General features: G+C 44.0%; 1 pseudogene; it reads right to left on the minus strand.

The window, feature by feature from the left end:
* Positions 1-10415: 10415 nt before the first annotated feature.
* LOC123181406 (DNA topoisomerase 2-like) lies at positions 10416-23860 on the minus strand (annotated as a pseudogene).
* Positions 23861-24073: the final 213 nt, after the last annotated feature.

Raw genomic sequence — 24073 nt, forward strand, 5'->3', positions numbered from 1 at the left:
GGGCGGATGAGCTGCGGCTCAGCACGGACGCACTTCTCCGACAAGTTGCCGAAGAATTTCTGCACCAGCTCTGCTTTTGGCTCGTCCCTGGTCGAGTCTAGGCCGTGCGTGTTGAACACCGGCATCATGGCGATGATGGCAGTCAGGCAAGAGTTGTTCCTCAGCGGGACTACCCCCGCCGGCAACCTGAACGGATTGTCGACCTTGCCGGTCTTGGCTGCCTTGCCGGACTTCTCGGCCTTGCCGGTCTCGTCAACCTTGAGCTGAAAAAGCCTCTGGCAAAGATGTGCATGCTGCATCACTGTGAAGTTATGATTCAGGCCGGGGCGAAGCCTCATGATGTATGCCGCATTCTTGAAGTCCCAAGCTGGCCTCCCTTTGTTGTGCAGAGGAGCAATGCGGTGGCGGATGAAATCAGCACCAATCATCTCGAGCGTAAGCCCGGCTAAGGTGAGGTGATGGATCCTGGTGGTGGCGACTGTGAGCTTCTCATCGTCGGCGTCGAGCTCGCCCCAGTCGTTGCCGCGGACCGGCGGCCTTCGACGGACCTGGCAGAACTCCTGCGGATCCTTCTCCTTGATCCAGCACCACCGGGCCCGCCATTCGTCCCACTTATCCTTCTGGGAACCCTCCGGGTACATGCCCTTGCTCAAGGCCCTTGGGATCCAAGTGACGCAGCCAGAGATGGCACCCCCTAACTGGATGCGAGGGACGAAGTAGTGGCGAAAGAGCGCCGTGTTGGGGTGAACCCCGGCGAAGCCCTCGCAAAGGTGGGCGAAGAAGGCCATGACCGCCACGGCATTCGGCGTAAAATCCAGAAGATGGAAGCCGTAGGTGTGCATGATGTCGCTGAAGAAGTCGGAGAAAGGGGGTAGAGCCCGCAGGAGTAGTAATCGACAAAGAAAGGGTATTTGTCTAGACCTGGCTTGGAGAAGGGAGCGGGGATGATGACCGTGGCGGGATGCCCCGCCGTCTCTCTCCTCCACAGGCACTTGAATTTTTCCCTGAGGGCGAGCGCGTCGATAGTCGAGGCGAAGAGGGCGTGCTTCTTCCGCAGCTTCACCAGCTCGCTCTTCGGCACCTCCTTCCCCTCGGCGGCCTTGGCCACTCCCTTGCCCTTGCTTGCCTTGGGTGCCATGGCGGCTGAGAAGGGGCGCAGGATCAAGAAGCAATGGAAGCACGGCGGCGGCGAGCAGAGGCGAGAACTCTGGTTTGCGCTCGAGGAAGAAGAGGGGAACGGCGGTTCCTAGATTGGGAAAGGCAGGAAGGGTAAATGAGCAGCGCCCCTATGTATTCCTCTTTTTATGGGGAAGGCGCGGGCTGCCTCTTTACTATTCAGTGTGAGGTGACGTAGGCGTGCTGCGGCCGTTCCACGCACGAGCCCCACGTCACGCACTCAATGCGGATCGTGGGGAAGCGCAACTGACAAGAGTTTACAGTAGTTAATCTCTGCCACGCGTGCCCATGTGCCCGTGCACTGCTTTGGGCCTGGCCCAACTACACTCTGCGCTTATGTGTGGCGCAGGCCCGGGGGCTCCTGACGGTGTACAAAAGTATGGGCTCTTCTGTACCCCTTACTTGTGCACGTGCAGTCGTAGCCACACCTGCGGCAGGGCTTGGAGGGGCAGTAGAAGGCGAGATACCAAACTACCAAGACAGCATTCAAGCCAATGAATAGAGAGCAGAAGACTAGCTGGACCTCCCCCGGCAACACCCTTACCAGGGCAACCTACGTAGCCCCGGCAAGACCCTTGCCGGGGCAACCCGTGAAGCACCAGCAAGGCCATCACCCTTGAGGTTGAGAGCTTTGGCACCATCGACAACGTCAAGGCCAAGACTCGGGGACGCGTGCTTAGTAGCATGCAGATCTTTGTAAAGACTAATGGCATGCAGGTCCACGTGGGACCAGAAGACGAGGCCTTGCCGAGGACGACTGAGAGGCCCCCGGCAAGACCCTTGTCGGGGACAATTGCGGGGCCACAACCAGGCCCGCACCCGACAAGGTTTTACCACTTCGCTGTCGTCCCAGCGCGACGACCAGCCTGCCAACTAAGCAGGCGCCTGCATGGCGACATCCAGGTCCTAAGACAACTAAGAAAGCACCTGTGTGGCGGCATGCAGATCTTCGTGGAGGCTCTACCACTGCGCCAGCACAACAGCCAGCCGGCCAGCCTGGCGTTGCATGCCTCGTCAGCCTAGACATGTGTCGAGGCAAGGAGAGGCGGCGACGGACGGGGCGACTTCTGTTACCACCCTCGACAAAGTAGGAGGGCACGTAGGCAGCGCACTAAATGTGTTTGTCCTACGATGTCAGTGATAAGCTTAAGCACTGTAGCTGCTTTCCACCTCCTGTGTGCCACTGTGGCGACCCCTTTGACATATAAAAGGAGGCCCGAGGCGTACTGAGAGAGGATTCGGACTTTTTGGACTGGGCATGCACCGCGGCTAGTTCAAGAACTCAAGGACACTAAATATACACCAAAGCAGGACTAGGGTTTTACGCACCATTGCGGCCCGAACCTGGGTAAAAATCCCTCGTGCTGATCACTAGACCTGCTCTTTGCGCAGCTCTCTCCCCGCCAACCGTAGAAGGGATCCTCGTGATCCCATAGGTGTCATTTCCCCGACTCCCACTATTTTGGAGGGTGTTGAAGCTTATTTTGATAATTATGAAAGTGAATTTGGAGAGGTCATGACTTTATTTAGTGATGAATCCACTATTTCGGAAGAGGTTCCAATTGATTTAATGAGAACAAAGTTGCTATCTATGATGATTATTGTGATGACATGTATGCTATAAAGAATAATGATAACCATGAAACTTGTCATCATGATTTTAATTTTCAATTGGATTATGCCTCACATGATAGTTATTTTGTTGAGTTTGCTCCTACTACTATTGATGAGAATAAATTTGCTTATGTGGAGAGTAATAAATTTTCTATGCTTGTGGATCATGAAAAGAATGCTTTATGTGATATTTATATTGTTGAATTCATTCATGATGCTACTGAAAATTACTATGAGAGGGGAACATATGCTTTTACATATTGCAATAATATCAAGTTTCATCTCTCTGTGTTGAAAGTTTTGAAGTCATGCTTGTTTTGCCTTCCTATGCTAGTTGTTTCTTGTTCCCATAAATTGTTTGCTCACAAAATCCCTATGCATAGGAAGAGAGTTAGACTTAAATGTGCTAGTCATATGCTTCATGATGCTCCCATTATGTTTCAATTCTTATCTTTTTATGTGAGCATAATTGAAATCATCATGCCTAGCTAGAAAGGCATTAAAGAAAAGTGCTTGTTGGGAGACAACCCAATATTTACCCCTACTGTTTTTGCATGTTCACATGATTAAGCTACTATAGTAATCATGTTTTATAGCTTTTGTTTCAATAAAGTGCCGAGTAAAGCCTTTGGGATAGTGTGGATGATAGTTGATTCAATTCGGTCCAAAAACAGAAACTTTCGCGCCCAGTCACAGAATTGTTAAAAATCACTGGAGCGTCGAAAAAATTCTGAATTTTCTACAGTATATTGATATACAGATTTCCCAGGTTTTCCTAATTTTTCAGAATTTGTGGAGTAACAGGAGTATGGAAAGTTTCCAGATTACTACAGACTGTTCTGTTTTTGACAGATTATGTTTTCTATGTGTTGTTTGCTTATTTTGATGAATCTATGAGTAGTATCGGAGGGTATGAACCATGGAGAAGTTGGAATACAATGGATATAACACCAATATAAAATTAGAACGAGTTCATAACAGTAACTAAGTGGTGATTTGCTTTGTTATACTAACGGAGCTTACGAGTTTTCTATCGAGTTTTGTGTTGTGAAGTTTTCAAGTTTTTGGTGAAATTTCGATGGACTACGGAATAAGGAGTGGCAAGAGCCTAAGCTTGGGGATGCCCAAGGCACCCCAAGGTAATATTCAAGGACAACCAAGCATCTAAGCTTGGGGATGCCCCAGATGGCATCCCCTCTTTCATCTTCATTCATCGGTAACCTTACTTGGAGCTATATTTTTATTCACCACATGATATGTGTTTTGCTTGGAGCGTCATTTTATTTTATTAGGATTTGCTTTCTGTTTGAATATATCCCAAGATCTGGAATTCTTAAATGCTAGAGAGTCTTCACATAGTTACATAATTATTCGACTACTCATTGATCTTCACTTATATCTTTTTTAGTTGTTTGTCCTTTGCTCTAGTGCTTCACTTATATCTTCTTAGAGCACGACGGTGGTTTTATTTTGAAGAAATTGATGAACTCTCATGCTTCACTTATATTATTTTGAGAGTCTCTAAACAGCATGGTAATTTTCTTTAGGTTATGAATTTAGTCCTAATATGATGGGCATCCAAGAGGGATATAATAAAAACTTTCATATAAGTGCATTGAATACTATGAGAAGTTTGATTCTTTATGATTGTTTTGAGATATGAAGATGGTGATGTTAGAGTCATGCTAGTGGAGTAATTGTGAATTTAAGAAATACTTGTGTTGAGGTTTGTGAGTCCCATAGCATGCACGTATGGTGAACCGTTGTGTAACAAATTTGGAGCATGAGGTATTCATTGATTGTCTTCCTTATGAGTGGCGATCGGGGATGAGGGATGGTCTTTTCCTACAAATCTATCCCCCTAGGAGCATGCACGTAGTACTTCTTTCAATGACTAATAGATTTTTGCAATAAGTATGTGAGTTCTTTTTGACTAATGTTGAGTCCATGGATTATACGCACTCTCACCCTTCCACCATTGCTAGCCTCTCTTGTACCATGCAACTTTCGCCGGTACCGTTCACCCACCATATACCTTCCTCGAAAACAGCCACCATACCTACCTATTATGGCATTTCCATAGCCATTCCGAGATATATTGCCATGCAACTTTCCATCGTTCCGTTTATTATGACACGCTTCATCAGTCATATTGCTTTGCATGATCATGTAGTTGACATCGTATTTGTGGCAAAGCCACCTTTCATAATTCTTTCATACATGTCACTCATGATTGATTATACATCCCGGTACACCGTCGGAGGCATTCACATAGAGTCATATTTTGTTCTAAGCATTGAGTTGTAATTTTTCGAGTTGTAAGTAAATAGAAGTGTGATGATCATCATTATTAGAGCATTGTCCCATGTGAGGAAATAAAAAAAGAGGCCAAAGAAGCCAAAATAAAAAAATGAGAGAAAAAGAGAGAAGGGGCAATGTTACTATCCTTTTTTCCACACTTGTGCTTCAAAGTAGCACCATGATCTTCATGATAGAGAGTCTCTTATTTTGTCACTTTCATATACTAGTGGGAATTTTTCATTATAGAACTTGGCTTGTATATTCCAACGATGGGCTTCCTAAAATTCCCTAGGTCTTCATGAGCAAGCAAGTTGGATGCACACCCACTTAGTTTCTTTTTGAGCTTTCATACACTTATAGCTCTAGTGCATCCGTTGCATGGCAATCCCTACTCACTCACATTGATATCTATTGATGGGCATCTCCATAGCCCGTTGATACGCCTAGTTGATGTGAGACTATCTCCTTCTTTTTGTCTTCTCCACAACCACCATATTCTATTCCACCTATAGTGCTATGTCCATGGCTCACGCTCATGTATTGCGTGAAAGTTGAAAAGGTTTGAGAACATCAAAAGTATGAAACAATTGCTTGGCTTGTCATCGGGGTTGTGCATGATTTGAATACTTTGTGTGATGAAGATGGAGCATAGCCAGACTATATGATTTTGTAGGGATAACTTTCTTTGGCCATGTTATTTTGAGAAGACATGATTGCCTTTATTAGTATGCTTGAAGTATTATTGTTTTATGTCAATATTAAACTTTGTTTTGAATCTTATGGATCTGAACATTCATGCCACAATAAAGAAAATTACATGGATAAATATGTTAGGTAGCATTCTACATCAGAAATTCTGTTTTTATCATTTACCTACTCGAGGACGAGCAAGAATTAAGCTTGGGGATCCTTGATACGTCTCCAACGTATCTCTAATTTTTGATTGTTCCATGATATTATATTATCCATCTTGGATGTTTTATATGCATTTATATGATATTTTATATGATTTTTGGGACTAACCTATTAACCTAGAGCCTAGTGCCAGTTTCTGTTTTTCCTTGTTTTTGAGTTTTACAGAAAAGAAATACCAAACGGAGTCCAATTGACCTGAAAATTTGTGGAGCTTGTTTTTGGACTAGAAGAAGCCCATGAAGCAAAAGAGTTGGACCAGAAGAGTCCCAAGTCAACCATGAGGGTGGAGGGTGCGCCCCCTACCTCGTGGCTGACTCGGGGACCCCCCCCCCTGACTTTTTCTCGACGCCAACACCTCCTATATATCCCCAAACATCCAAACAGAACCAAGATCCGGAGTTCCGCTGCTGCAAGCCTCTGTAGCCAGCAAAAACCAATCGGGGCCCTATTCCGACACCCTGCTGGAGGGGGATCCATCATCCCGGCGCTCTCCATGACAAGGAGGGAGTAGTTCACCCTCGGGGCTGAGGGTATGTACCAGTAGCTATGTGTTTGAACTCTTTCTCTCTCTCGTGTTCTTGATTTGGCACGATCTTGATGTACCATGAGATTTGCTATTATAGTTGGATCTTATGATGTTTCTCCCCCTCTACTCTCTTGTAATGGATTGAGTTTTCCCTTTGAAGTTATCTTATCGGATTGAGTCTTTAAGGATTTGAGAACACTTGATCTATGTCTTGCATGTGCTTATCTGTGGTCACATTGGGATATTCATGTGATCCACTTGATGTATGTTTTGGTGATCAACTTGTGGGTTCTGTGACCTGCATAGGGGTTGGCACACATTTTCGTCTTAACTCTACAGTAGAAACTTTGGGGCACTCTATGAAGTTCTTTGTGTTGGTTTGAGTAGACGAATCTGAGATTGTGTGATGCATATCGTATAATCAAACCCGCAGATACTTGAGGTGACATTGGAGTATCTAGCTGACATTAGGGTTTTGGTTGATGTGTGTCTTAAGGTGTTATTTTATTACAAACTCTAGGGCTGTTTGTGACACTTATAGGAATAGCCAATGGATTGATCGGAAAGAATAACTTTGAGGTGGTTTCGTACCCTACAATAATCTCTTCGTTTGTTCTCCGCTATTAGTGACTTTGGAGTGACTCTTTGTTGCATGTTGAGGGATTGTTATATGATCTAATTATGTTATCATTGTTGAGAGAACTTGCACTAGTGAAAGTATTGAACCCTAGGCCTTGTGTTGAAGCATTGCAATACCATATTCGCTCACTTTTGTTACTAGTTACCTTGCTGTTTTATAATTTCAGATTACAAAAACCTATATCTACTATCCATATTGCAGTTGTATCACCATCTCTTCGCTGAACTAGTGCACCTATACAATTTGCCAATTTATTGGGTGTGTTGGGGACACAAGAGAATCTTTGTTATTTGGTTGAAGGGTTGTTTGAGAGAGACCATCTTCATCCTACGCCTCCCACGGATTGATAAACTTTAGGTCATCCACTTGAGGCCTACAAAACTCTACGCTTGAAGGCCCAACACGAGTCTACAAGAAGAAGGTTGCGTAGTAGACATCAGCCTGTTTGAAGTATGGGAATGATCTTTTGGCAATGATCCTTTTCAAAATTTTAGATTTCCAAAATTCAAAAAACAAAGAAAACATTATTTTTCTTCAGTTGTGAGTCAAAAATCAAACAAATGCAGAAACACTTTTTGCTTCAAAAAGTTTAACAAAGCGTGTTATTAAAGTTCTTCAAACTATATATTCAAAGGAGTCTTAAATAACCACCAAACAGAACTCCATATTACAATTGTGCACTATGTTTTGTTCATCGACTATTTTTCAATATACAAGCGTGCACCCAATAACATAACAACAGTGCATCATTCAGTAAGGCACGACCGTGACACTGTTGCATGTTCCACCATGACTCGACTACCTTCATAAACCAAGAAAGAGCATCTTCTGAAACAACTCGAATATAGAGGCACCATGTGACCCAAAAAACATTTCATTCAACAAAAAAACTGCAGCTTGAAAATAACAAGACCACGCATAGACACGCACACTGAGCGAGGGATGTCATTGCGGTAAAAAGTATATTGCTCGAACCGCTAAAAAAATTGCTCTAACAGACGCCTGTTTCCGTAACTCCTGGAACCGTCGGATGACGTCCCAACTGCTCTCGTCGGTTACTTTTTCTACATTACAAAGAAACCATCCAATTTCATTTACACCACATCCATTTGCCTCTTCTTCCTCCGCCATTCCTCGTCGGCCGCCAAAAACCCACACCGCCTCCCTGCAGCCATGGACGACGAGAAACTAACAACACACACCGAACACGTCACTACCCATGGCACAACTGTGCTGGAGGTGGTGTACACCAACGACCCAAAGACTGGAGCGAATCATCAAAATGTACGAGGAATGGCTAAAGGAGGAGAAGAACAAGTTTGTCGGCCTCGACCTCGAGTACACACGTAAGAGTAGTTACAGACGCCGAGGGGTCGCTGTCATGCAACTTGCCATGCGCGAGCATGTCCTCGTGTACCACTATTGCAGGTCCGAGCGCTGCCAAGCGTTGGTTGAGTTCCTGCAACGCAAAGCGATAACTTTCGCTAGCGTCGACACCAGGAGCGACAAGATCATGCTTGCCCGTGCATGGATCAGAATTTCAGACGAGCACCACGTCAGCATCCAGAGGCAGTTCTGTATCAAGGGTGGTGGAGAAAGGGACTCCATGGCTGGCCTTGCAGTAGCAATCATCGACTCCTCCTACAAGAACATGAAGAAATCATTCCCAAGCGAAAAGCACAAATTCTGGGAGAATCCGCTTTCAACGCTGCACCTCGAGTACGCAGCAAAAGACAGGTACGTTAGCTACGAGTTGTATTGTAGGACCCTAATCATTAAAGACGGGCTACATCACCTTCTCCAACCACCATTGAAAGAACGGCTCCGACCATGTAAGAACAAAGACAAGGGATCTTCGAGGGGCTAGAAGCGCAGGCAATCATCGACTCCTCCTACAAGAACATGAAGAAATCATTCCAAGCGAAAAGCACAGGTTCTGGGAAAGCCGCTTTCAACGTTGCACCTCAAGTACGCAGCAAAAGACGGGTATGTTGGCTACGAGTTGTACTGTAGGATCCTATTCATTAAAGACGGGCTACGTCACCTTCTCCAACCACCATTGAAAGAATGGCTCCGACCATGTAAGAACAAAGACAAGGATTTTCGAGGGGCTGGAAGCGCAGGAAGGGAAACAGCGGATGGTGAATTGCTAGAAATTGGAAATGTACATTCAACTAGTAATATCTAGTAGTATGTTAATTTAGATTGAATGAACATATGTTGTAATTATAATTGTTGTTGGTCAAATATGTGTGTATTGTATTACTTATTTGGGTTGAACATACTAGTGTGCTGAAATGCAATTAGTAATTTAACTTATATTTGAGCGAACATATGTTCTAACTAATGATTATAGTAGGTCAATACGTCAAATATTATTGTATTATACTTATGATACTTATTGTACAAAATGGATGATGCTATGTAAAAATATGTGATTGTATCATTGTTAACTTTCTGTAAAATGCTTATTCAAGACTGGCGTGAGCAATTTCAGAAATATTTCTAAGGAACTTTAGTTTATCCATGTCGAGGCACAACCATGGCTCTTGGAAACAGTATGAGCACTTGACAAATTTGAGATTACATTGTAGAAAACACTGAGAGCACTTTCAGAGTCTTAGCGCATTAAAAAATAAAATAAATCATGCAGACACCATTTGACATCAAACACTGTCTAAATAAAGGAGCGGGCCTCAACTACCACATAGAGGCACAACCGTGACTCTTCCGCATCTACCACCGTGACTTTGCTGCATATAAAACCGTAACTCTGTTGAAACTACCACGGTGACTATGCTGCATCCACAATCGCCACTCTGGTGCATCTACCACCGTGCCTCAACTAGGTTCATAGCCCTGCCTCTCTCAGTAAACGTGTCAACTGAAAATAACTGAAACACAAAGGCACAAACGTGGCTCTTGGTACTATAGGACCGTGCATCCACTAAGTTGACGAACCGTGCCTCTTCGTCTAAACCTGTTGGCGCACAAACAATAGGACGACACACAAACAGTAGGACGACAGACACACAGACGTGACTCTTCATCTTCATAGTATAGAAGTGTGCCTCCTCTAGCATCACAACAGTGCCTCTCTTAGTAGAGATGTTGACGAGAAAAACATTCGGAAAACAGAGGAAGGAACAAGCAGCAATATTGTTGCTTCTAATTTATGTATAACCATGCCTCCATTACCTACACGCATGTGCATCTCTGACTGTCCATGTCAGAGGAAACATAGAGAAAACAAAGGCACACCCGGGCCTCTAATTTATGTATAACCGTGTCTATCATAAATTGACATATGTTCCAAAAAAAATCTAAAACAGAGATGCACAGCCCTGCCACTTCTGCATCCACGGTACAACAATGAACAAGTAGGTTCATATAGGTTTTATATATCTAAATAACATTATATTCTACGATGGATTCTTAAATAACATGAGTTCTACTTCACATCCTATAACAAACATCATTGTGAAAGAAGACTGAAGATAACAACAAACCTCCCATCACGCTCCTTGAAGGTTATGAGATCCAAGTTGTTTACTTTAATAGACGATGCCTGAAGAAAATCACTGAACCCTTGCTTCTTGAACACCATTCTACCACCCAAGCCAATGAAGTACGAACAAGGAATGCTCACATATATATCATCATCGTAAGAATCTAAAGTAACTTCAAGAGTTAAAACGTCGGCCCTAGGAAATGACACAAACTTCTTCAAACTCCTGACAACCATGCTAGGAATAACCTGAAGAGAACATCAAGCTATTAGAAATAAACAAAATTAAAAAATATAAAAAGATGAAATGCAAAATGAAAAAATAGAAATTAAGGAAAACAAAGGAAAATAAATCTGACCATATGATGACCATTAACATTCACGGAATTAATCATGTGAACAAAAGGACAACAGAGTATGTAGTTGTCATCAAAGAATTGTTGCGACATGAAATACATTTGCTGATAATTGAGATCGACACCACGAGTGTAAAAAAAAGTGCCAACAAGTTCCTTCTCAGAGTCGCTCAAATCCTCATGTGCTACAAAATCAAATTTCACAGGTTCAGGGGAACAGCAAATAATGTGACATGAAACAAGCTAAATACTTCCTTTAAAAAAAACCTTACCAACACAGGGTAAAGGGGGACATATCTCCACCTGATAGAAATCAACACCAATCAAGGTTTCATAGTGCTCAAGCCTAACGGTCATTGTATCACGATGACGAAGACCATAATCAATACCAATCGTTCCTAAGAAGAACCATGGAATTTGCTGCTCACCCGACCATGGCTAAACAGAACACCATACAATTCACCTTGCACTCCTCAATGTAACGAGCAAGATGAGCTCTAACACTGCATGGAACATACTGCAAATCAGATCAAAACAATCATTATAATCAAAAAAACAAGACCTAGAATAATTTGCATTCAAAAAAGAATCAGCGGCACCAAAAGAAATAAGTATGTGTGCCACCATAATTTTTAACACCAAATATTGAACAAATATAAAGATGTTATTCTTACAACACGCCTCGAACAACGCCAATCCAGCACCACAGTAAACACATCTACAAAAGAATCAAAAGTGAAACAAGGGCCACCCGGCATAAAAAAGGACAAGCCATACCTACAAAGAACACAGTGATTATTAAAAACTAATTGCACAAATCGAGTTGAAAGCTAACATTTGATAGTGTTGGAAGCCCACACCTATAAATCTCCATTGCCCGAAAATACAATGGGAAAATTAAAGGAAAACAAACCATAAACAGGGAACCAACGAAGGCAGCCGATAGGCAACGACGACGGCGCGAATGACGAACCGCCGTGGACGGCAAAGAAGAGCCGCCATAAGCAGGCGATAACAACGCCGGCGGCAACGTGCGGCAACGATAGCGAAAGAGGAAACAAAGCAAAAAAGCCCAGGCGGCAGCGATGGGTCGGCGGCACCAGAGAGAAACAGATCTCAGAAACATATCAAAACTATATTACAAAACACTAAAAGTTCAAGGACTAAAATGAAAAAGAAACATTAAAAAAACGAAAACCGGAAATCACGGGAGCGCCACTCCGCGCGACAAATTGTCGCGCGCGGAGCATCCCGAAAAGGTCTCAGAAGCACCCGCACGTAACACTTGTCGCGCGCAGAGCGCTCCCCGACTAACTTTTGCGGGAAGCGCTCTTCAACTAGTGATTTCGTCTATATATGCTCCAGCGAACAAGCACCACACGTTGCCTAGGCCTCCTATGCGCTCGGCTTGCCAAGGCCTTGCCGCCTCGGCCTTCCCACGCCATGGGGCGTGCACGTATCAAAGCTGCATCATTGTGTTACTCGAGAAAAAAAAAGCTGCCTCATTGTGTTACTCGGAAAAAAAAAGCTGCCTCATGTTAAGTGGTAACAATAGTACAACGCTAACTACTTTGGTACCAATACCATGGCAACTCAGTAATTGTGGGATGGCAACTTTAGAGTCCAAAAAAGAGCGACAAAACATATCCAAATGAGATCTTGTTGCGAAGCTGACGATACGAAGATATCGATGAAAACAAATCGTGAATCGGCCAAGCGGTTTACTAGTTTGCAAATCATTCTTTTTTTCATAGATCATCTGGGTTGACTTTTATGCATTGCTATGTCGTGTTAACTAACTAGACCGTTGAACGGATCGATCCCATTTCAGATGTACTCCCTCGGTCATAATATAAGACGTTTTTACAGCTCAATTTGAACTGTAAAAATGTCTTATGTTATGGGACAGAGGTAGTAGTAAACAAAATAATGCACATTCAAGGGAACTATCAAGCAAATGGTTTGTGGGTATTAACGCCGTAGGTGCCAAAGAAGAATGAGAAGAATCCAAATAAAAAAAGGAACATGAGTCAATTCGCATGAATCACCAAGTTTGACTGTTGGCCTCCGAAAGTATTTTATATGGCTTATTATCACATAATCGCATATCTGAGTCTGAACTCAGCTCATCCTTAACTGAACTCCTCCCAACTAGTTCAATCAATCCTAGCATTCGCATGATATTGATTGATTACCTCGGTAAAGTAAAACCATATGTCATGCATGTACTTAGCCAAGATAAGTTGACACATTCTTCTTTTGTTTTTTTCTCTTTCTCCGCCGATCCTTCTTTGGTTGCTTCCGTTTGGTGTTCCCTTCGCTCTCCAATTCTGTATGCAACAAAATCGTAGTTGCCACAGCACGAAAAATTAAATGGGCACTACCACGATGTACTGGACCAGGATTTTAGTTTGACAAATAAAACATTGTACATGGGCATTACCACGATGTTCTGGGGACATGGGGCCTCCAGAGAGAGGGTCTAGTTCAAGGACGTCCTTGCCATCAACATCCATTGCCGATGCATTGGCCTATGGAAATTATAAAGATGGCTTAAAAAGCAGTAATTTTCACATGCACAAAGAATTGTTCCGTAATCTTCATCGTGTACTTTTAGTGAACTGTGGCTTAATAAGTTCCTTTTCTATAAAGATTATACATTATGTATTTCTAACCAAACAACTGAGCTTCCGATTATTACTTCAGATATTCTTTCTTTCTACTCCCTCTGTAAAGAAATATAAGAGTGTTAGATCACTACTTTAGTGATCTAAACGCTCTTATATTTCTTTACGGAGGGAGTACATTCAGATCAGCTATTTTTCTTTTAGGCACTCTCTTGTATGTTGCTTCGTAAAATCATGTATTGGCGCCAAACTAAAACTAAAAGGGATCAACAGAGAGCAAGGGACGAGTAAACAAACTACAACTACGCCAGGTGGCCAAAATCACTGTTTTGACCTTTTTCGGTAACTTTAGCACAAAATGAACCCTGCTGGAAACTTTAGCACGATTTGACCCTTATTAGAACCGCCAAGCATCATGGCGTTTCTTCTACACAGCGCAACGCATGGCGTTTCTGCCCTGAGAAAAAACACCAGGGCTTGTGGCGTTTCCAGTAACACGTGCCCACGGCCACTTTATCTATGTGGGGAAGAAACACGGGCAAGTTTGACGTGTCTAGGTAGGGCAGAAACGCCACAAGCCATGGCGTTACTAAAAGGGTCAGATTGCGAAATAAAATCTGGAAGAGTTCAGATCGTGCTAAAGTTACCAAAAAAGGTCAAAATAAGTGATTTTGGCCACACTAGGTGATGGTACAACTTTATCAACCTGGCAGTGCCAAATAAAACAGTGAATAAGACAAACTAAGTTTATTTAATTTATATTCTTCAAAGAACTCTTCAGTAAGCTGTATCAAATTAATACATGAAAATAATAGTAATAGAAAAAAATATCACGTGAAATGTTATAAAGCAGATGTACTTCTAAAGAAAGAAAGAGCAGACATACGTACATCAGCTGTTGTTTTACATTTTTTCTTGATTATTGTTTCTTTACCAGCCTTTTCTAAATCAGCCTGTAGCAACATTAATAAAAGAAAGTCAGAACATCACATATAATGTTAAGAGCATCTCCAGCCGTTGTGCCCCCCAGGAGGCGTTTTTTCGGCCCCGGCGAAATTTTTACAGCCGGGAACGAAGATTCTTCCAGCCCCCCCCCCCCACCCCAGCACTTCTATCTCTTCTCCCCCCGTGCGCCACCTCATCTTCCTCACTCCACCGCACCGCCACCACCACGCCGGCCTGCTCGCCGCGGCCGTTGCCATGTCGCCCGCCGCGGTCCTCTGCTTCAGCTGCGTCGACCCCGCCGGCCTGCTCGCCGCGCCCGCACGCCCCTGCAGCTTGTCCCGCGCGCGCCTTGCAGCTCGTCCCGCCACGCCGGCCTGCTCGCCGCGCCCCCTGCAGCTCAGGGCAGCAGCCCCGCCTCCGTCGACGCGGACATCAGCAGCGTGCGGAAGCCTGCTCGCCGCGGAAGTGGCAGAGCACCGCGAAGCCGCAGAAGTACAGGAGCAGGCACCTGCCGCGCGCGTCCGTGCCGCTGCGCCCCACCGCCGACGGGAGCGCCTCCACGGCCTCCGACATGGACGAGTCCTCCGACGCCGAGGAGGTCGAGGTCTGCAGCGGCGGCAGGTACTCGGTCGACGGCTACTCGGATCTGAGCTCGTCGAGGGACACGGCGCTGCCGGCGCGGCGGCCACAGGCGCGCGCTGCTGCGTCGTCGAGGAGGAGTACTCGGACTCCGCAGGCAGCTCCGAGTTCTCACGCGCGGTGAGCAGAGGGCGGCGGTGAGGAGGCAGAGGCCGGCCGGCGCGCGGCGAGGAGGCGGCCGCGACCAGCAGGGGGAGTGCCCGCAGGATCCGGCCGGAGACACGGCGAGCTCGGTGGCGCGGTGGAGGCTGGCGGGGAGGGGGCCGGAGAGGCGGCGAGCTCGGTGGCGTGCTGGAGCGAGGAGCTCTGCTTGCGGAGAGAGAGGGAGGAGCCAGATTCCTTTTGCATGCAGGAAAAGGGGGGGGAGAGGCTGGCTGGTGGGGTTTCACCATGCATAAAGTAGCGCCGGGCGTCCCAAGTGCCCCCCAGGGGGCTGGGTTTTGCCCGGGGTCGCCGGTGCTGTTTTTGCTGAAATCCGGCGCAAAACGAGGTCGTGGGGGCGTGATTGGGAGCATTTTTTACATCCGGCGCTAAAAAAAGTGCTTGGGGGGGCGTCTTGGGGGGCCTAGTGGAGATGCTCTTACTCCCTCCGTCCCAAAATATAGTGTGGATTTTATAAAATCAAACCTTTACAACTTTGACCAAATTTATAGAACAACCTATCAACACCTAGAATGCCAAATCAATACGATTTTCTCTGTAAAATTTGTCGAAGTTTATGTGGCTTGACTTCCACGAAAACCAATGTGCATTATATTATGGGACGGAGGGAGTACAAAGCAGCAATACTTGTACAGAAAGGAGCAGAAATTCATACATCAGTTATTGCTTTTTCGGTATCTTCCTTGGCCGCATATAACTCCTTAACAGCCTGAAGCAACATGAATGAATCTAAATGAGAAAATTAGAACATGGTGAAATGTTACAGAGCAACAATATTTTTATAGTACCTTCTCAAAGTTCTCAAGATCAGCCAACCATAGTTCACTTGGTTGTTTTATTGCTATGGCTTCATACTCAGCTTCCATAGTATGCATTTCTGATACAAGCTCAGAAACGTACTGATCAGTTAACTGGCTAATTTGCAGAGAAGAAAGATACTTAAAACCAACGGCATCTCCCTCTTCTGGGATTGCTTCAAATCCGTTCTCTTTAAGAAATTCCAACATTTGATCTTCATTTTTCTTGCCAGTTAGTATGTATTCACCACTCTGAAAACCGTTGATAAATTTAATTTTGTTTTCTTGTTGCTTTATCTGCATCATAAGTCTCTTGACAATTGCCTCCTGCACAACAATAATTGATTAAGATGGTACTTCCCAAATAAAATAAAACACAGCACAATTGCCTCCTGCACAACAACAATTGCCTCTTCTATATTAAGTAATTTTATTTTCTCAGTGTGAGATCATTAGTCAGCGGTTTGTAAAAGACAATGTCATTACTATGCATTATGCAGATTGGCTTGTACCACCATACTAAATTTCATGTAAATTATATGTTGGAAAATAAAAATGATCAGAACTCATAACATCGTATCTGTAAGCAAAGTAAACTTGCCATTAGCTGTTAACACGACTGGGGCTGACTACTTCAGAGAATGTTTGCTAGTTACAGTTAGACACGTTGCATATGCTGTTAGTAGACTCTAGACTGCATTTTATTTATTATGATGGAAACTGCAGCAGTTTGAATGATTTATCAATGCTGACTTGCTAATAATTCATGCTATACAACAAAGTTGAGACAGCCTCATGGTTAAATTCGCCACTATTGCGCACAACTAATTTATGGAGCTTCAAGATGCTATGTTAAAGTTAAAATTAATTGGTTGTGAAGTTCAAAACTTATCCAGGAGAGTCTCAAGTTACATAAAAATCACAAATAGTTTACGAGCTGTTGTACTGCATTTGACTTAGACTAACAGGACCATTGTTTAAACATGAGACGGCAAGGCTGAAGCAGGAACATAGCATGATTCTGCAACTAAGTTTCATATATACCTTCCGTTTTTCATAGTGGGAAAACCTGACCTTGTAGAATTCTTGGGCTACTGAAAGTTGAGAAGGAAATGATTTCAGTTGAACTTCTATAACAAAAAGTAGAGTTCCGTAGAAAAAGTAGAAATGATTATGCAGAGTGCTTACTCTTTAGTGGGGTTGCATAATAAGTAAACTTGCCATCACTGTTATATAAGTGCATATTATTAGTCCAAATGTTTGTCGTCAGCTTGAATAATATCAGAGGGTCATGACCATCAGTCTTCTGCATATTCTCCTCAGTTAAGGTTACTGTAATATCCACATTCTTTGCATCTCCATCAACAGATATTTTCTGTACAATAAACCAGAACACATGAGTAATTACTCATAACTCTACTAAGCATGAGGAGCAGTGTGTTTGTGGCATTTTAGCCCAGTGCGATATGTCACCTCAATTATTATGTCGCCCGGTTTCTTTGCATCGACCTTGTCCTTATTGTTCAACATAGATTGAAGGATTTTTTTATAACCTGCAATGGTGTAGCCAATAGGCAGCTCGGTAATTCTAAATGTATTATCAACCTTTTGTATAACACCACTGCTGATAAATAAATCATCTCTCTCAGCCCTGTCAATTGTGCCCTGTTGCATCATGAAGAAAATATGTTAACTACAGTTGTATGAGAACTTCAGAATGTTGCTGAATCATCATTATGCTATTAAAGGCATTTTATTACCTTGAATCCCCTGTACCAAGGAACCAATGGGCTCCACATTTTTTCCAAAAAAGGATCATTTATTAACTGTCTCATAACATTGGCAACATCGAGTGGATTATACATCGGGACAGAGGTCTTCCAACCAGTACCAACGCCCGAACATCCATTGATCAAGATCATAGGTACTATTGGAACATACCTGAGGTAAATAAAATGAGGCATTATGTAGGACTTATATGGTATATTTGTAATGGAGGATAAAAGGTTTCAAGTTAATTACCACTCAGGTTCCACTTCATTTCCATTCTGTTTCAAATAATTAAGATGGACCTCATCTTCTTTTGGGAACACTTTCTCTGTCATATCTGACAAACCCGTGGAAACATACCTACTCTTAGCGGAATGTTTCCTGCCCTGAAATCACAAAAAAATATACCTAGGCATGAGAAATTTACATAAAATTGATTTTATTAGAAATTAGCAGTAGAGATTTCAGACCTTGCTTCTTGTGCCATATTGGCCCTTGGGCTGCAAAAGGTTGATATTATTGGTTCCCACAAAGTCTTGGGCCATGCCTATAATTGTTGGTGGCAGACTTTGATCTCCATTCAAATATGCCGAATCTTGTAACCTATGTTTTTAAGGCGTCCGTAAGGCGTCAGGGCGCCCTCCAGGCTCAGGGCGTCGGCCTTGCCTTAGACAGTTGCGTAAGGCGTCCGCCTTAGGCTGTAAGGCGTCTGAAGCGTCCGCCTTAGCGCCGCCTTGCACGCCTCAGACCAAATCAGACGCCTTAGCTTGTCAGGCAGGGAAACAGAGATTGCAGGCAGGAAAACTGACCTGGGCGGGAACACAGGCGCGGGAAACATTGGTTCAGGTGCGACCAGTTATGAGAAGGGGAAAGAGAGAGTGAATCAACGCGAGAGGTCTCTCCTGTCTCCTCTCTGGACCATTGACGGAGGCTTCCTCCTCAGATCTGCGGCAGCCGCCAGCCTCCTCCCTCCGGCCACAGTTCCTCCCTCCTCTCCGGCTGCAGCTCCTCCCCATCGTCCTCTGGCGCAACCCTCTTCCAGCAGATCAGCACCACATCAAAGTATGAATCCCGCCCTCTCTTCTCCCCCCTTCCCCCCTCTCCTCTTTCTTCCATCCAGCAGTGTAGCTTGCCATGCTTGCCTGTTCTGTACTTCTGTTATGCACAGCTCCTCTACTAACTGTTAGGTGCTGCCTCTCTTATGCACAGCAGTGTAGCTAGATGTGCTTGCCTGCTCCTTCTCATCTGCATCTGTTTCTTCCCAGATCTGCTTCTCCACCCACAAGGCAGCAGCCCCACCACTGCTTCTCTCCTTCCCCATGCTTGATCTGGCTGCTCTAGTGATTTGGCTCTTCTCTCTTTTTCTTTGACAGTAGCCAGGTGTACCTGCTCTGATGGATCTAGCCAATGATCCTAGGAGAAGAGCTACATCAGATGATCCAGCCTGGAAGTATGGGTTCTGGCCAGATTTAGAGAGGAAAGATTTACTCCAGTGTACATTGTGTGGCAAGATAGTCCATGGTGGAGTGAGAAGGCTAAAGCAACACTTTTCTGGGGGTTCCAGTGATGCGGATAAGTGTCCCAAGGCATCCATGGAGATTAGGATAGAGATGCACAATTCCTTAAACACTAGAAAGTTTAAAGCTATGGAGCGATATATTGATGAGGAGGATGAAGCTGAACTTCAAAGGCGCCGTTCTGTCATATACACATGATGATTTGAGGCCTATGCTTTGGTAACAGTTTATATGTTAACGTTAGTTGTTAAATCTCCTAATTGGTTGCCATCTATTATATATGTATGTACAATTTATTAAGTTAATGCTAGTTGTTAAATCTCCTAATTGGCTGCCATATATTATATATGCACGTGTCTAAGGCGTCGCCTCGCCTTACGCTTTAGCGCTTAGGCGGTGAGGCGCCCCCCCCCCCCCCCCAGCGCCTCGCCTCGCCTTACTGCCTTAAAAACATAGCTTGTAACACATATCCAACAAGTTCTGTGACCTGTTGGGAATAAATTTTAGGAATAGCATGGACATGCTGATCAATAAACATGTAAAGGCCATTTCATATTACACACCTTAACTTCTTTTAAGGTTCTCTTCAAGCAGGAATGCATAATCTTCCTTTGGACAGGCTTAAAGCCATCCATCACCGATGGTGTTGACCGCTCAAGATTTGCTATAGAGTACAGCCGCATCTCATTATTTATGAAGTCACTATAACTAATGCATTCTTGAGTGTAATCCATGTGATACTGAAACTGGAATTATAATGCACGTTAAATTTCTGCAAAATGATACAGTCGACCTTATATCAATCAAATCAAGAGAAGATGTGACAGCACCTCGAACCCAATTTTCATCCATTCTTTTCTTAAGGCTGCTGACTTCCTATCAAATGCTAACTTTATACTAGTACTGTCTTCCACACCACGCCAAATGAAGTTTCGTGTGTGTTTGCGCATGTGTCGAAAATACTTAGCAGCGTCAGCAGTGGTGCTTGTTCCTAAACCCTGTGCCAGTAAAAATTTGATTAACATCAAATAATTGCCTTCCGGCTTCATCACGAACATAAGATTTCAGCTGAAAAATCCGAATTCATACCTTATAATATTTCACTGTCCAGTTACCAGCCTCTCCTTCGTGCCTCTCATTCCACAGTTTATACTCGATCATTGAGTAGAAAAAAATACTTTCACTATTACGGGAAAGCTGGGCAATAAATTCAAACATTATACTATGCCAAAGAAACAGTTATAGGAAAAGCTAAAACATTAGACTAGCCACAATGAAGAGTAACATATACTAGTAACATACACATATCCCTAGACTATGTTACTACCTTCATAGTGGGTAGTAACATAAGTATGGTAACAAGCAAAGCCTCATTTATTAGGTTATAGACTCATATTGCATTGGGACATGTGATGTTACAGTAACTAGCTAAGTTACTCAAACTACCTCTCTCCTCATTAACTCATTGCCACATAAGCAAATTTGCTGAGTTGGACTCGATGTTACTGCTTAAGTTACTCCCACTGTGACTAGTCGTAGGCCCGATGTTACGTACTCTGATGATTGGAGTGATAAACTGCTGTAAAAACCCTTCAACTTTGAGCAAAGAAGGCCAACATTCAAGGAATAAATTGATGATTAAGCCTTTGATGTGAGAACCGTCAACGTCCTGAAATGTAGGTTGACATTCAGCGAATAAAATAAGAGTATGACTAGTGTTATTAAATACTAGAGATGTTAAGCACTGACCTGATCCATCATAATCATTATACGGCCATACCGCAAGCCATCAACAACACTGTACTTGCGTTCAAATTTCAGACCCATTATCCGCATTATAGTTTGAACTTTAGAGCTTTCCCATACTTGGGCTGGTGTACGTCCATTCACATTCATGATTTTTCCATTCAATGGATACACGCCATAGTAATCCCGTCCAATAGTACCCAGGGCATTCATCTACGCAAACAAAAGTATGAAGCAAAAGTTTATTATTGTTATGAAAGCAATTTATCTCTATTGAAGGCCCAAGGGGAGGTATATATATACTCCCTCCGTTCCTAAATATTTGTCTTTCTAGAGGTTTCAAATGGTGACTACATACGGAACAAAATGAGTGAATCTACACTCTAAAATATGTCTATATACATCCTTATGTGGTGATCATTTTAAATCTCTAGAAAGACAATTATTTAGGAACGGAGGGAGTATTACACAAGACTTCAGGTGCAAGGAAAAAAACATAGACTAATAAGGACTCCTAGACCAATACTAATACTTCCTAACAATTATTATGTTAGTATATCAAGCTTATAAATTTATATTAATAAACAAGGATCATAAATGCATATACCACAAGTAACTTTGCTGAATCTCCTTCGGTAAGAATCAAGGTGCACTTCCTAGCTTTTGTACCACCAGCAAACTTCACATCATCCAATTTCGGAATTCCAGTTACATCTGAATCAGATAAATCTGATTCGATGGTCGGATCACCCATGGGACATAGTATATTGATGATTCCAAACTCAATAACTGTGATCGTGAAAGGTGAGAATTAGTACAAGCCTTTTAAAGCAGGAAAGCTGGAAAGCGCTAAAACACTACGCACATTTTTGAAGGAACTCATCTGATAGCTTGCAAGTAAACACTTTGCTGTTTGTCACAGTTTCTTTGCAGGGTAAGTCAAATGTAGCATTTTCATCTGTCACATTGAGAAATAACCACAGCCAGCTCTTGACATTTTCATGCGTGATTTCTCTCTGCTTGCCACTTTCCTCAATGTTCCTCATGACATATGCTATAACCTGGTCTGCTACGCAGTCCACATGGCTTCCACCCAAAGTTGAATGTCCGTTCGTGAAGCTAACCTGGAAGAACATAAGTATATGTGACACAGATATAACATTAAGGGTCAGACAAATGCTTGATATAATGGACCTGTCCAGGAACATAATTGATCTTACTTGGTTGAACTCGCCATCACTAAGGGTCAGACAAATCTCCCATTCACCAACTCTCATACACCCTGCAAAGCACACAAATCTGAAAACCTACCAACAGAGGTATTATCAGTTTACAAAATGTTAGGTAAAATCGATCAAACCTTGGATGTTTCTCTTCTGCTTCCGCACCAGCGCCAATGTAGTGCTCGACATACTTGAGAAATGTCATCTCTGGTATCAATTCATCATTGAAGTACACATCGATGCTTTTTCCAATGGTGCAGGTCATCTCAATGACTCTTTTTCGCATCATACAGATAATATCACCTTCCAGCTTCGTCATCCTGAACATTGCAAGATCAGGTATAAAAGACACGCTTGTCCACTCCTCCAGATGTGTTGATTCCTCAGGAACTATGCGGTTTTTAGTTACTTGCGGTTGTACCTTCAACATGCGTTTTCTGTATGTCTGCGTATAAATGCTCAGCCAATCAGTACTAATATCAATTTCTAGCTTTTACTGAAACATAAAATGAAAAATTGTCCTCGAGAGTAGCAGACAAGGAATGTTACCTGCTTGAGCAATTGTTTTCCATTTGTGGTGCTGACCGTAAACCTATTTGAGAGAACATTGGCAAACACTCCGTTGAACTCCATTGTCGGACTATATTCGGTAAATTGCAACACTGCCTCGGGCCCCATAGGGATATTTGTTCCAGTACAAGTAAACTTGATTCTGCCCTTGTTCTGGTCCACATCTACTGTCAGTCGAGTCATTCCTCGGTTCTTGTTATCTGCCACAAGAAGCAGTATCTGGTCGAAGATCTTGTATAATGCCATGGAGTAAGACAAATCTCCTCGAACAATCAAACTCTTCTCATCAAAAATCCAAACATTATGGATCTTCTGAACTTGTAGCGCACCAAGAACAACACTCTGAAATGAATGACGCTTGTACAGCGAGCTTACTTGAGATCTGGGGTCGTCCGAGGATCCGGGGGATGACATGCCGTCGCCCGCCACTGAAAGACGGTGGGCTAATTTTGCTGCAGTGAACAAATTCAGCCACAAAAGAGCACCAAATCTTGCTGAGGTCAAGGTTGCAGGGGAGGCGGTCGAGCTGATCTGTGCACTGCCAAGCAGAGGGCGGCTGAGGAGGTTAGGGTTCCTGCAGGCTGCAGCGCGCACCAATGGAGGCAGCGGGAGCCCCGGGCAGGCGAGCAGCAGGGAGGCAGGACGAGGCAGAGCAGGGCCGTTTAGCGCCCGAGCTGCGGCTTCGGGACGGTTGGCGCCGGAGCTGAGGCGTCGGGCGGCCCAGCCACGCGCCCGCGGGCGGAATCGACGGGCGCCGGGCTGCCCAGCCACGCGCCCAGGGAGGAGATCGGCGAGCGTAGAGGCTGCGGGGTGAGTGCTGGAGAGGGGTTAGAGGGAGAGGGGGGCTGCAGGGAGGCGCCGGCGAGGGCAGCAGGGAGGCGCCACCTCTACTGGGTGCGGGAGGGGCTGAAGAGGAAAGGGGATTTGGGAGTACACGCAAATTGATTACCATAGCTCTATAGAAGAGAGAATTTGTAAGTACAAGATGACTATCACTCGCTGCGAATAACGAGCGTAGTAAAATTTCACATCCAGGCGAGT

This window comes from Triticum aestivum, chromosome 1D, assembly GCF_018294505.1.
Source record: "Triticum aestivum cultivar Chinese Spring chromosome 1D, IWGSC CS RefSeq v2.1, whole genome shotgun sequence".
Classification (NCBI taxonomy): domain Eukaryota; kingdom Viridiplantae; phylum Streptophyta; class Magnoliopsida; order Poales; family Poaceae; genus Triticum; species Triticum aestivum.